The sequence below is a fragment of the Aquarana catesbeiana genome, linkage group LG09 (genome assembly GCF_042186555.1).
Source record: "Aquarana catesbeiana isolate 2022-GZ linkage group LG09, ASM4218655v1, whole genome shotgun sequence".
Taxonomy (NCBI): Eukaryota; Metazoa; Chordata; class Amphibia; order Anura; family Ranidae; genus Aquarana; species Aquarana catesbeiana.
The window spans coordinates 306,975,699-306,991,133 of NC_133332.1; the positions used below are offsets into that span (position 1 = coordinate 306,975,699).

At 45.2% G+C, this 15,435-nt stretch overlaps 1 protein-coding gene across 2 annotated transcripts in view; it reads left to right on the forward strand.

The window, feature by feature from the left end:
• Positions 1 to 6,773: 6,773 nt before the first annotated feature.
• The window catches only part of MID2 (midline 2), a 300,307-nt gene continuing 291,645 nt past the window's right edge, over positions 6,774 to 15,435 (forward strand). The window contains exon 1 of one of the 2 annotated variants that reach the window (XM_073600578.1): positions 6,774 to 7,005. The gene's annotated coding sequence lies outside the window, so the exon portion shown is untranslated. The remainder of the gene's footprint in view (positions 7,006 to 15,435) is intronic. The other variant, XM_073600577.1, reaches the window with a different exon arrangement.

Below are 15,435 nucleotides of genomic sequence, written 5' to 3' on the forward strand. Positions count from 1 at the left end.
CGTCGGTGGACGTGACCTGGACAGAGCCCAGGATGAGGATGTTCTTACAACAGAGACTGCTGGGTTGAGATGTTCTCCTATGGGTGGGCATGGTGCTGTCATCACACTGACCTGTCCCAGATTAACAACAAGAGGGTAGCAGTGGCAAATATGCTACTATGCTACAATGTGTACAGAGACAGGCGCTCTGGCCTGTCTCTGTACACCAACTTAATTACCTCCAGTTTCGTTACCTATGAACTAGAATAATTTTTTTTTTTTTTTTTTTAATTTGGTGCCACTTTGTACTATTAAGAACTACCTGAATCTGCCGTACATGTTGGTGAAGTTACTGAACCGGGCGGCAGGGATTTCTAAGGCTGGTGGTATTTTAAAGGGCCATAGCGCCAGAAAAAAATTTGGTAGGGACCAGGGCTACCAAAGCACCATCACTTGGATCCACCCCCTACTCACCTCTCAGTACCGCGCCTTTTAGAGAATACAGAACCAAGTATCATTTTGTGAAGATAAGTAATTTGTATGAAATTTGTAATAACAAGAAAAGCAGTAAAATCAATCCCCTGCAGCCAGCAACAATAGACCCCCCAGCAACAACAGACCCCCCAGCAACACTAAATCCACCAGCAACACTAGAACCCCTCCAGCAACAATAAAATGCCCCCCTAGCACCAATAGAATGCCCCCAGAAACATTTGATTCTCCCAGCAACAATTTATTCCCAGCAAAAATATAACAAGAAAATACCCCACAGCAATCGCCCAGCAATAATAGACTCCTCCCTGAACAGTAAGACCCACCCCAAGCAACAAGTGAAATCCCCCAGCAACAATAGAACTCCCCCAGCAACAATAGATTCTCTCCAGCAACAATATATCCCCTTAGAAAAAAAAAATATCCCACCACAACAAAATACCCCTCAGCAACAATAGACCCCCCACCAGGAACAATAGATCCCCAAGCACCCAGCAATAATAGACGCCTCACTGAACAGTAAGACCCATCCCAAAGCAACAATATATCCCCCACCAGCAACAATAGACCCACCCTGCAACAATATATCCCCCAGCAGCCAGCAACAATAGATCCTCCAGCACATCCCAGCACCCCTTTCCATCACCTACATTCAGTGCTGGGGGTTCTGGAACTGAGTTCCGGCTGGAAAAAAGCCCTTGGTAAGGACTTTTTGACTCTCCGTGATAGTATATAAATAACTCACACACATATACATATATTGTGGGAACTGGTTTTAAGCAGTAGAGCATTAGGTATGCAGCCACTCCCTCAAATCTTCTATTGAAGTGTTTTTCTCGCCCACTATTCTCAAAACAGTTCAACTTATGGGTTCCCATTGCAGGAGTTTGTTCAGCATATCTCGGCCACAAAACAAATGTACATCAGCCTCCTGGCTGATACTTGGAGTGCTGCTGCTCGGTCCTCATTCTTCAGGCCCTTGTTTGACTCCTCCAGAACTCTATGCATAGAAATGGGCCGAACACCCCCCTGTTCAGTTCGCTCTAGAACTCTCGAACACTGCAATGGTTTGGACTTGAACGGCGAATTCCATTGAAGTCTATGGAAGCCAAACTTGAAAAATCAAAAGTGCCCATTTCGAAGGCTTATATGCAAGCAGTTGGCCATAAAAAGGGTATAGGGGCCCGGGTACTGCTCCGGGGGACATGTATCAAAGCAAAAAAAAACTTTTTTAAAGGCTCTCTTTAAAGAAGCAATGATTTTAATGATGCTTAAAGTGAAACAATAACAATGAAAAATTCCTTTAAATATAGTGCCTGGGGGGTCCTCTTCGTCTGCCTGTAAAGTGGCGCATTTGTAGCATGTATAGAACCTGCTGCAGCAAAACTGACATTTATAAGGAAAAAAATACAATACTATTGCCGGCATAAGAAAAAAAATTAATAAATGGTGTGGGCCCCCCCCCCCCTTCTGGTCTGGTATGGATTTTAAGGGGAACCCAACGCCAAATAAAAAAAAAAAAAAGGTGTGGGGTCTCCCCCAAAATCTATACCAGACCCTTATCTGAGTATGTAGCCTGGCAGGCCAGGAAAGGGGGGGACAAGAGAGCGCCCCCCCTCCTGAACCATACCAGGCCACATGACCTCAACATGGGGGCTGCTTTGATGTTGATGGGGACAGTTGCCTCTTCCCGACAACCCTGGGCGGTGGTTGTGGGGGTCTGCGGGCAGGGGGGCTTATCAGAATCCAAAAGTCCCCTGTAACAAGAAGGCCCCCAGATCCCCCCCCCCATGTGAATGGATATTGGGTACATTGTACCCCTACCCATTCAGCAAAAAAGTGTCAAAAAGAAAATAAAAACACACAGTTTTTGACAATTGCTTTATTAAAATAAAAAAAACAATGTCCCTTGGTGTAGATCCATCATCAATCATGATGCTACCACCACCGCTGGACCCAAAAAAAGAAAAAAAAAGCTCTGCTCGTGATGAAGGCTAAATCGCCGACTGCAGGCTCCGCCGTTTCACAGTTCTTATATAGGTAAAGCTTTGCCCAATCAGGGCTTAGAATGCACTGTACATCCTGCTGAGCGTCCCACAAATTCAGGTGTTCGCCGAACGGGCAATGTTCGGGCCAAACTTTTGTTCGAACTGTTCGGCCAACTCTACTCCCTGCTGCACTGCCAGGTAGATCGCTTCTGACTCCTGTGCGAAGACCTCCCTTGTCCACTAGGTGGAGCCCTTAACTCTAGTCACTTCTCTAAGAATGAGTGTGCCAGTTGTCCACAAAAACAGGACCCAGGATTGGAGACTTCATCCCTCTTAAGACTCTACAAAGTCTCCGTGCTCCAGGACCCGAACTGGTATTTACCAATGTACCAAAATTTCTTTGGTTTTGTTTGGTTTTCACCAATCTCTGGGGAAACTGAAAATGCCCATGACAGGGGTCCTAACTTTACCCTACATACTTTATTACAGACCTAGTGATGTCATCACCAGGGCCGCTATTAAGACAATACAACTGGTCCTGTAGTACTGGGTCCAGGACTCATCACCTAAATAGAGGGGCCTGGGTCAGCTTTATTGTTCATTTCTGCTTAAATGGATACATCGATTTTACTAGACCACACCCCCGCTCCTACTTCCTTACCAGGGCTTAAAGTGGAGTTCCACTCAAAAGTGGAACTTCTGCTTATCTGTCTCCTCCCCCCTCCAGTGCCAGATTTGACACCTTTCAGGGATGAGGGGGGAACGGGGACCTGTTTTTGACAGGTACCATTTCCCACTTCCGGAGATGGTGCCACTCGGAAGTTCGGCCCCCTTCTTCCTTCCTCCGCCGCTGGGCCAATTAGAAACCGGCTATGAATATCAGTACTAGAGAGGAGAGTACTGAGTGAGTATAAGAGATCATTCTAATAAATAGCTTTTCTAGTAAGGCTCTCCGCTCATTGATGTCTTTCTATAATCAATCATCTGTCTTCAATGACCTTCAGATGAGACTAGACTAATCAATAAAACCAATTTCCATTGCAGAGATCACCACATGATTGCAATCTTTATCAAGTGGCGAACATGGGGTGGGGGTGGATTTGGTCGTAGTTTATATAGCACGGTAATGATGGGCATTGGCTGCCATTACAGATGGGGCCATTATATTCTTTGCCTTCAAGTGAATGGGGAACAGTCAAACACTGGAAGGAAGGGGTTAAAAACAGAATCACCTCCTTTGATACATAAATGATAATACTTCATATAAAATAATTACCGGCAAACTAACAACTATTACCGCTAAACTGACTTTGGAGGTTACTAAAGGGCTGTGTAATGAACAAGAGCCTTGCAGACACACATAAACCTCACAACAATGGATCTTTTTTTTTTTTTTTTTTTTAATGAAATTCCATTACATTGCCTTTATGCAGGCAGAATGAAGGCTCAAAATAAAAACATTTGAGTGTACCTTAAGGGCTTGTTCACACCAGGTGCGGTAGAGAAATGCGTGCAAAATCATGCGTTTTCCCGCATTTTCCTGCATTTTCCCGCACCGCAGAAAAACAGACTGCCTTTTGCAAATGCACACAGGTCCCATCATTTGTTAATGGCACCTCCAGGCATCTAGCAAAGGTGCATGCATTCACAAAAAATGCATGCCACCACAGTACCATGCATTTTTGATGCAGCGCGATTTATATCCTGCACATAGGGCAGCCCAAAAAAACACAACGCGCAGGGAAGCGCAGCAACCTGCAAAAAAGCATGCGTGCTCGCACGCCACTCGTGGTTTGAACGAGCCCTCAATAAGAACTTCTTTGGAATACTAGAGGACTAATTAGTAAGCAGCAACTGTTGGGACAATGAACAGTTTGGTCAGGAGTGTGTAATGTACAACACAGCTTAGAAAATACAGTAGTCAAGAGTATGTGATGTACAGTACCGCTTACACGGTGAATCAGCCAGGATGACATAATTTGCAGTGCAGCTTACAGAATGCTGTGGTCAGGAGTGCGTAACATACAGCACAGCTTATAGAGTGCACCAATGGAGGGTATGTAACATACAGTACAGCTTACAGAGTGCAGCTGTGAGGAATATGTAACATACAGCACAGCTTATGGAGCACAGAGGTCAGGGGTATGTAATATACAGCACAGTGGGTACGTAATGTACAGCACAATTTACAGAGTAAACTGGGCAAGACTATGTAATGTGTGTTCAGTGGCTGGGGCTATGCAATGTATGGCACAGCCTTCAGAGTACAAAAGGAAAAAGTCCCTGGACTGTAGTTTAAGCATAACCTTAATGGTAAAGGTGGAGCTTTTCCGAATATTGATTTGCTTGCTGTATATTGGGGCATATCAAAACTTTATTCAGATGAAGTTATGGGAAGGTCCACTTTCAGTAACCTGTGCTGTATGTTAAACTCCTGACCTCTGTATACCCTAAACTGTGCTGTATGTTACATACTCCTGACCACAGCACACTGTCAGCTGTTCTGTATGTTACATACTCCTGACCATAGCACTATGTAACCTATGCTGCTGTATGTTACATACTCCTGACCATAGCACTATGTAGCCTATGCTGCTGTATGTTACATACTCCTGACCTGGGCTGGACTGGGACCAAAATTTGGTCCTGGACTTCATCCAGACTGGCCCACTTTAATTTTGCAAACACGCACAAAAACAGTATATAAACTTTATGCAATTGCACAAAAAACATAAGTAAAAACATTCCACTGTAAGAGAGCCTCCCCCTTACATCGGGGTCCCCAGAGAGCCCCTCCATACATCAGGGTCCCCAGAGAGCCCCTCCATACATCAGGGTCCCCAGAGAGCCTACCCTTACATCAGGGTCCCCAGAGAGCCCCCCCTTACATCAGGGTCCCTAGAGGGCCTCCCCCTTACATCAGGGTCCCCAGAGAGCCCCTCCATACATCAGAGTCCCCAGAGAGCCTACCATTACATCAGGGTCCCCAGAGAGACCTCCCCCTTACATTAGAGTCCCCGGAGAGCCTCTGCCTTACATCAGGGTCCCCAGAGAGCCCCCCCCTTACATCAGGGTCCCCAGAGAGCCCCCCCCTTACATCAGGATTCCCTGGGAGCCCCCCGTACATCAGAGTCCCCAGAGAGCCTCTGCCCTACATCAGGGTCCCCAGAGAGCCCCCCCTTACATCAGGGTCCCCAGAGGGCCTCCCCCTTACATCAGGGTCCCCAGAGAGCCCCTCCATACATCAGAGTCCCCAGAGAGCCTACCCTTACATCAGGGTCCCCAGAGAGACCTCCCCCTTACATTAGAGTCCCCGGAGAGCCTCTGCCTTACATCAGGGTCCCCAGAGAGCCCCCCCTTACATCAGGGTCCCCAGAGAGCCCCCCCCTTACATCAGGATTCCCTGGGAGCCCCCCGTACATCAGAGTCCCCAGAGAGCCTCTGCCCTACATCAGGGTCCCCAGAGAGCCTCCCCCTTACATCAGGATTCCCTGGGAGCCCCCCGTACATCAGAGTCCCCAGAGAGCCTCTGCCCTACATCAGAGTCCCCAGAGAGCCTCTGCCTTACATTAGGGTCCCCAAAGAGCCCCCCTTACATCAGGGCCCACAGAGAGCCCCTCCTTACATCAGGGCCCACAGAGAGCCCCTCCTTACATCAGGGTCCCCAGAGAGCCCCTCTGTACATCAGGGTCCCCAGAGAGCCCCTCCTTATATCAGACTCCCTAGAGAGCGTCTGCCTTACATCAGGGTCCCCAAAATGTGTATTTCCTTTGATCGTCAGCTCCATCTAGCGGCCATAATGTGTATTTCCTTTGATCGTCAGCTCCACCTAGTGGCCATAACGTGGCATTTTTTAATCCTGGTGGGGGGAAAAAATTTATGAACATGAAATCTAGATTTGATAAACAATTGCACAAATATGGGATGATGTCAGAAATTGCACCGATCGTCTTTGTGCAGTACGGGTCCCGGGCTGTCAGGAGAAAATATTTATTGGGAAAATAATAATTAGATGCCAAAAATGCACGTATTTTGTTTGTTTGTATTCATTTTAATTATAAGAAAGAAAAAAAAAAACAAACATGAAAAAAGGTTTATAAACAAAATGATAGAAGAAATATACAAATGGATACAAAGTACACGTTGACATTTCCGATCACTCACATGAAATGTCCTGTAGGGCGCAGTGCCGGTGTGCGGCCGCCAGGGGTCGCTGTCCCGCCTTGTTCCCGGCAGGCTCCGGGGGTTGTGTTGCGGGGAGTGAAGACGGATCAATAGTGGAAGGAATCGTACCGACTGTCCGTGTCCCCCTCCCCCTCCCCGGCATCCCCCCCCTCCTCCGCCCGGCTGGTGACTCCTCCCCCCCCGGCACTCAGCCCCGTCTGTGTACCGGACACTCCGATCCGGAGCTCCATCACTGAGCCTCCTCCGCCCGACACCCGATCCTCCCCTCCCGGGATCTGCATCCGCCTGTCCACACCCTTCACCGGATCCCGGGACACCGAGAGAGAGAGAGAGGAAGGATGGACCCCGGGGAGAGCTACGGGTAATGTGTGTGATAGGAGGGGGGAGGGGGCACACCTGTCATATCATTGTACACCTGTACACCCCACACACCCTACATATCACCCATCATATCATTGTACACCTGTACACCCCACATATCACCCATCACCTGTACACCCCACATATCACCCATCACCTGTACACCCCACACCTGACTGATCATTGTACACCTGTACACCCCACACACCCATCATATCATTGTACACCCTACACCTGACTGATCACCATACACCTGTCATATCACCTTGCACCTGTACACCTTACAACTGTCATATCATTGTACACCTGTACACCCCACACACCCTACATATCACCCATCATATCATTGTACACCTGACATATCACCCATCACCTGTACACCCCACATATCACCCATCACCTGTACACCCCACATATCACCCATCACCTGTACACCCTACATATCACCCATCACCTGTACACCCCACACCTGACTGATCATTGTACACCTGTACACCCCACACACCCTACATATCACCCATCACCTGTACACCCCACACCTGACTGATCATTGTACACCCCACACACCCTACATATCACCCATCACCTGTACACCCCACACCTGACTGATCATTGTACACCTGTACACCCCACACACCCATCATATCACCCATCACCTGTACACCCCACACACCCTACATATCACCCATCACCTGTACACCCCACACCTGACTGATCATTGTACACCTGTACACCCCACACACCCTACATATCACCCATCATATCATTGTACACCTGTACACCCCACACACCCATCATATCATTGTACACCATACACCTGTCATATCACCTTGCACCTGTACACCTTACAACTGACATATCATTGTGCACCTTTTCACCCTACACCTGTCATATTGTACACCTTTACACCCTACACCTGTCCACCTTTACACCCTACACCTGTCATATTGTACACCTTTTCACCCTACACCTGTCATATTGTACACCTTTACACCCTACACCTGTCATATTGTACACACTACACCTGTCATATTGTACATTTGTACACCTGTCATATTGCACATCTTTACACCCTACACTTATCCTAACACCCCACACCTGACTAATCACCCTGCACCTGTACACCCTACAACTGACCTGTCGTGCACCTGTCAATCACCCTACACCTGTCAATCACCCTACACCTGTCAATCACCCTAGACCTGTCATATCACCCTAGACCTGTCATATCACCCTAGACCTGTCATATCACCCTACACCTGTCATATCACCTTGCACCTGTACACCCTACAACTGACATATCATTGTGCACCTTTTCACCCTACACCTGTCATATCACTCTACACCTGTACACCCTACACCTCTTATATTGTACACCCTACACTTGTCATATCACCCCACACCTGACTAATCACCTTGCACCTGTACACCTTACAACTGACATATCATTGTGCACCTGTACACCCTACACCTGTCATATTGTACAACTTTAGATTTTACACCTGTCGTATTGTACACCTGTCATATTGTACACCTTTACATTCTACACCTGTCATATTGTACACCTTACACCATTACACCCTACACTTGTCCTAACACCCCACACCTGACTAATCACCCTGCACCTGTACACCCTACAACTGACCTGTCATTGTGCACCTGTCAATCACCCTACACCTGTCATATCACCCTACACCTGTACACCCTACACCTGTCATATTGTACACCCTACACTTGTCATATCACCCCACACCTGACTAATCACCTTGCACCTGTACACCTTACAACTGACATATCATTGTGCACCTGTACACCCTACACCTGTAATATTGTACAACTTTAGATTTTACACCTGTCGTATTGTACACCTTACACCTGTCATATTGTGCACCTTTACACCCCACACCTGTCATATTGTGCACCTGTACACCCGTCATATTGTACACCTTTACATTCTACACCTGTCATATTGTACACCTGTACACCCTACACTTGTCCTAACAACCCACACCTGACTAATCACCTTGCACCTGTACACCTTACAACTGACATATCATTGTATATTGTGCACCTGTCATACTGTAACCTGTACATCCTACACCTGTCATATTATACACCTTTGCACCCTACACTTGTCATATCACCCCACACCTGACTAATCACCTTGCACCTGTACACCTTACAACTGGCATATCACTGTACACCTGTCATATTGTACACCCTACACCTGTCATGTTGTACACCTGTACACCCTACACCTGTCATGTTGTACACCTGTACACCCTACACTTGTCATATCACCCCACACCTGACTGATCAGTCTTCAATTATCACCCTACACCTGACTAATCACCTTGTACCTGTACACCCTGCACCTGTCATATTGTACACCTTTACACCCTGCACCTGTCATATTGTACACCCTGCACCTGTCATATTGTACACCTTTACACCGTACACCTTTACACCCTACACCTGTTATATTGTACACCCTACACTTACACCCCACACCTGACCGATCAGTCTTCAACTATCACCTTGCACCTGTACACCCTACAACTGACATATCATTGTGCACCTGTACATATTGTACATTTGTACACCTGTCATATTGTACACCCTTTACACCTGTCATATCGTACACCTTTACACCCTACACCTGTCATATTGTGGATCTGTACATCTTACACCTGTCATATCACCCCACACCTGACTAATCACCTTGCACCTGTACACCCTACATATGACATTTCATTGTGCACCTATACACCCTACACCTGACTGATAATCCTACACCCATCATATCATGCTACAACTGTCATATCACATCCTGTACACTCTACAAGTGTCATATCGCCTTATACCTATCGTTGTTGCCCAACACCTGTACACCCTACAATTGCCATATCAGCTTACACCTGTACACCCTACACTTGGATGATCACCCTACACCTGTACTGCTTGCAACTGTCGCCCTACACCTGTACAACCTACACCTGTCATATCACCCTGCAACTTTGATATCACTTTTCAACGTATCACTACATCTGTTATATCACCCTACATCTGATAGATCACTCTGAAACTGTCCCCCTACATCTGTACACTTTACACCTGTCATATCACCCATCAGTTGTCACCCTACACCTGTACATGTTACAACTGGCATATCATCTTACACCTGTACAAGCTACAGCTGTCTCCCTAGACCAGTAATGGTGAACCTTGGCACCCCAGATGTTTTGGAACTACATTACCCATGATGCTCATGCACTCTGCAGTGTAGTTGAGCACGTTCCAAAACATCTGGGGTGCCAAGGTTCACCATCACTGCGCTAAATCATGCATTACACCCTACAACTGTTATATCACCCTACACCTGACCTTCACCTGACCAATATCCCTTCACCTGTATACCCTTTACCTGCTATATCACCCACACCTATACACCTTACACCTGTCTCATTAACCTTCACCTGTCATATCACCCTACTTCTCTTATATCACCCTACACCTATACACTCTTCACCTGCCATATTGGCCTATAACTGTACCTACACACGTCACACTTGTCATGTCACCCTACACCTGTATGCCCTACAAATGTACAACCTGCACCTGTCTTATCACCCTATAACCTGTACACTCTACAAAAGTTATATCATCCAATACCTGTCATGTCACCCTACACCTTTCATATCAACCTACAACTATACATCCTACACCCTATACCTGATCATCCTTCAACTATCACCCTACAAATGTTATATCAGTCACCCTCTAGCCCCCCACCTGACTGCTCACCCTATAGCCCCACACCTGGCTGCCCATTCTATAGCCCCCCACCTGGCTGCCCATTCTAAAGCCCCACACCTGGCTGCCCATTCTATAGCCCCCCACCTGGCTGCCCATTCTATAGCCTCCCACCTGGCTGCCCATTCTATAGCCTCCCACCTGGCTGCCCATTCTATAGCCCCACACCTGGCTGCCCATTCTATAGCCCCACACCTGGCTGCCCATTCTATAGCCCCACACCTGGCTGCCCATTCTATAGCCCCCCACCTGGCTGCCCATTCTATAGCCTCCCACCTGGCTGGCCATTCTATAGCCTCCCACCTGGCTGCCCATTCTATAGCCCCACACCTGGCTGCCCATTCTATAGCCCCACACCTGGCTGCCCATTCTATAGCCCCACACCTGGCTGCCCATTCTATAGCCCCACACCTGGCTGCCCATTCTATAGCCCCACACCTGGCTGCCCATTCTATAGCCCCACACCTGACTGCCCATTCTATAGCCCCACACCTGACTGCCCATTCTATAGCCCCACACCTGGCTGCCCATTCTATAGCCCTACACCTGGCTGCCCATAATATATTCCTACACCTGGTTGCCCATTCTATAGCCCCACACCTGGCTGCTCATTCTATAGCCCCACACCTGGCTGCCCATTCTATAGCCCTACACCTGGCTGCCCATTCTATAGCCCCCCACCTGGCTGCCCATTCTATAGCCCCCCACCTGGCTGCCCATTCTATAGCCCCCCACCTGGCTGCCCATTCTATAGCCCCCCACCTGGCTGCCCATTCTATAGCCCCACACCTGGCTGCTGGGAGTTCCTTGCCTGGACTGATGTCATGTAGGTGTAGCGATAATTGTGTGAGATAATTAGAGCAGCAATTAAAATGACACATCCATCTCCAGTAATTCACGTTTTATTGACTGTCCTCCTCATTATAGGATGAGGATTCATTATGGGATGATCTGAGTCTTTGTCTAGAGCTGCAATAAATGCTGATTATGGAACGGTATGAATGTGTGTTCCCGGCCGGCACTGTCCCGTCCTATAGATATCACCGGAATAATGGAAGTCTGGGGTCCCCATTTGTGTATTTTTTCCCAAATAACAGCTGGCATAACGTATGTGTGTGATTTCTGTTCCCACCACAATGGTATGAATGGCTGCCATGAGCAATCCCTCGCTGGGTATTATCTGGGGCAATGCGTCCGTATGCCGGCCTCGTCTGCTTGTGTTCTCTACACTAAATTCTATATATAAGCATCCCTGTCATCAGATATACTCGTCATGTGAAGTCTGGAATGCTCAATCATGTGTCAGTGTAACACTTCACGTCTGTTTTGCCTTGCATAGTACTCCCCCCCCCCCCCCCCCCCCCCCGAGCCTTCATCTGCTTTTTTCTCCAAAAGCACAGCGCCATCTTTGTTCAGGCATCATCCAGGCTCACCACCTACCTCCTAGACTGTGGCGCCTGCTTAGAGACAACACAATTCTGGTGCATGTGCAGTCTTTTTTGCTGTGTTCACAAAATGTCTGACACAGATCAGCCCCTGCTGCGTCATCTCCCCTTGTGACTTGCTACAAAGTTACAATGGACAGTCTGATTGATCGCTGGGGGGAAGGGGGGAAGTAACGAATTATATCTTCCTGCCTGCAGCATGTTGGCTATTTTTTGATACAAGGTGGATCTTTTTTTTTTTTTTGTGCTATTGCAGCTTTATATTTGGATTTGTCCATTTTAAAGCCGGTAATAACCCCCCCCCCCCCCCAAAAAAAAAAACTAAATGTTAGTGTATTTAAATCTGCTAGTCCATCTAACACCAAGCCCCCCCCCCCCAAGACTGACAATGCGGATGCCTATTGTGCCTCCTGTGCTCGTTCATCCAGAGTTGTGTCTCACTAAAACTGGAGGTGTGTTACTGTGTTATAAAAAAATATAATTATGTTATTAGTATATTATTATTATTATTATGTTTTTATTTTTGTATTATTAAATAATACTACTAATAATATTGATATACAGTAATGCAGCTTACCAATCATTAGATGTGTTTATTATTATTATTATTATTATTATTAATAATAAAAATATAAACACATCTGATTGGTAAGCTGCAATACTGTATATTATTATTGGTAGGATTATTATTTATTAATAATAATAATAATAATAATAATACAAATATAAAAATAACACAGTAATAAATATTATGTTATTCACATTATATTATTATTATTATTATTATTATGGTGTTATTTTTATATTTGTATTATTATTATTATTATTATTATTATATTTGTATTATTATTATTATTATTATTATTATTATTAATAAATAATAATCCTACCAATAATAATATACAGTATTGCAGCTTACCAATCAGATGTGTTTATTATATTTTTATTATTAATAATAATAATAATAATAATATACCTTATTATTAATAAAAAATAAATAGTAATAAATATTATGTTATTCACATTATATTATTATGATTTATTTTTTTATTAATAATGAGGTATAATATTATTATTATTAATAAAAATATAATAAACACATCTGATTGGTAAGCTGCAATACTGTATATTATTATTGGTAGGATTATTATTTAATAATAATAATAATAATAATACAAATATAAAAATAACACCATAATAATAATATAATGTGAATAACATAATAATTATTACTATATATTTTTTATTATTAATAATAATAATAATAATAATAATATACCTTATTGCAGCTTACCAATCATTAGATGTGGCGGTTGCATTTGTTCTCTTTTTTTATTATTATTATATATTTTTTATTATTATTAATAATAATAATAATAATAATAATATACAGTATTGCAGCTTACCAATCATTAGATGTGGTGGTTGCATTCGTTATTTTTTTTTAGGCTTGCCCCCCCCCCCCCCCCGGGTGTCTTTTATACAGGTAACAAGCTGAGATTAGGAGCACTCCCTTTAAAAAAAAGTGCTCATAATCTTACCTCGTTACCTATATAGAAAACACCTGGGAGCCAGAAATCTTGCTGATTGATAGGGGATCAGATCTGGCCGGTAACGCACCCTCTGTATTAGTGAGACACAACTCTGGAGGAAAGAGAACAGGAGGCACAGCAGCATTGTCAGCCTGGGGGGGAGGGGAGTGTTAAATGTATTAGCAGATTTAGATGCACTAACAAATTGAAGCCAAACTCCAGCTTAATTCTGGGCTTTTAATGGATGTACAGTGAGGGGAAAAACGTATTTGTTCCCCTGCTGATTTTGTAAATTTTCCCGCTGACAAAGAAATGATCGGTCTATAATTTTAATGGTCGGTTTATTTTGACAGTGAGAGACAGAACAACAACAAAAATATCCAGAAAAACGCATTTCAAAAAAGTTATAAATTGATTTGTACTATTATGAGTGAAATAGACGTTTCTTGTAGTTGGCCCCACCAGGTTTGCACATCTCAGGAGGGATTTTCTCCTCTTTGCAGATCCTCTCCAAGTCATTAAGGTTTCGAGGCTGACGTTGGTAACTCGAACCTTCAGCTTCCTCCACATATTTTCTATGGGATTAAGGTCTGGACAATGGCTAGGCCACTCCAGGACATTAATGTGCTGCTTCTTGAGACACTTCTTTGTTGCCTTGGCCATGTGTTTTGGGTCATTGTTATGCTGGAATACCCATCCACGACCCATTTTCAATGCTCTGGCTGAGGGAAGGAGGTTCTCACCCAAGATTTGATGGTACATGACCCCGTCCATCTTCCCTTTGATGCTGTGAAGTTGTCCTGTCCCCTTAAAACGCACCGAAAGCATAATGTTTCTACCTCCATGTTTGACGGTGGGGATGGTGTTCTTGGGGTCACAGGTAGCATTCCTCCTCCTCCTCCTCCAAACACGAGTTTAGTTGATGCCAAAGAGCTCGATTTTGGTCTCCTCTGACCACAACACTTTCACCCAGTTCTCCTCTGAATCATTCAGATGTTCATTAGTAATCTTCAGACGGACCTGTACATGTGCTTTCTTGAGCAGGAGGACCTTGCGGGCGCTGCAGGATTTCAGTCCTTCACGGCGTAGTGTGTTACCAATTGTTTTCTTGGTGACTATGGTCCCAGCTGCCTGGAGATCATTAAGAAGATTCTCCCGTGTAGTTCTGAGCGGATTCCTCACCGTTCTCATGATCATTGAAACTCCACGAGGTGAGATCTTGTATGGAGCCCCAGACTGAGGGAGATTGACAGTTATTTTGGGTTTCTTCCATTTTTGCGAATAATCGCACCAAGCTGCTTGGCGATGGTCTTGTAGCCCATTCCAGCCTTGTGTAGGTCTACAATCTTGTCCCCGACATCCTTGGACAGCTCTTTTGGTCTTGGCCATGGTGGAGAGATTGGAATCGGACTGATTGATTGCTTCTGTGGACAGGTGTCTTTTATACAGGTAACAAGCTGAGATTAGGAGCACTCCCTTTAAGAGACAACTGGGAGCCAGAAATCTTGCTGATTGATCGGGGATCAAATACTTATTTCACTCATTAAAATGCGGATCATTTCTTTGTCAGTGGGGCAAACGTACAAAATCAGCAGGGGGTCAAATAATTTTTCCCCTCACTGTATATGACATCTTTGGTTT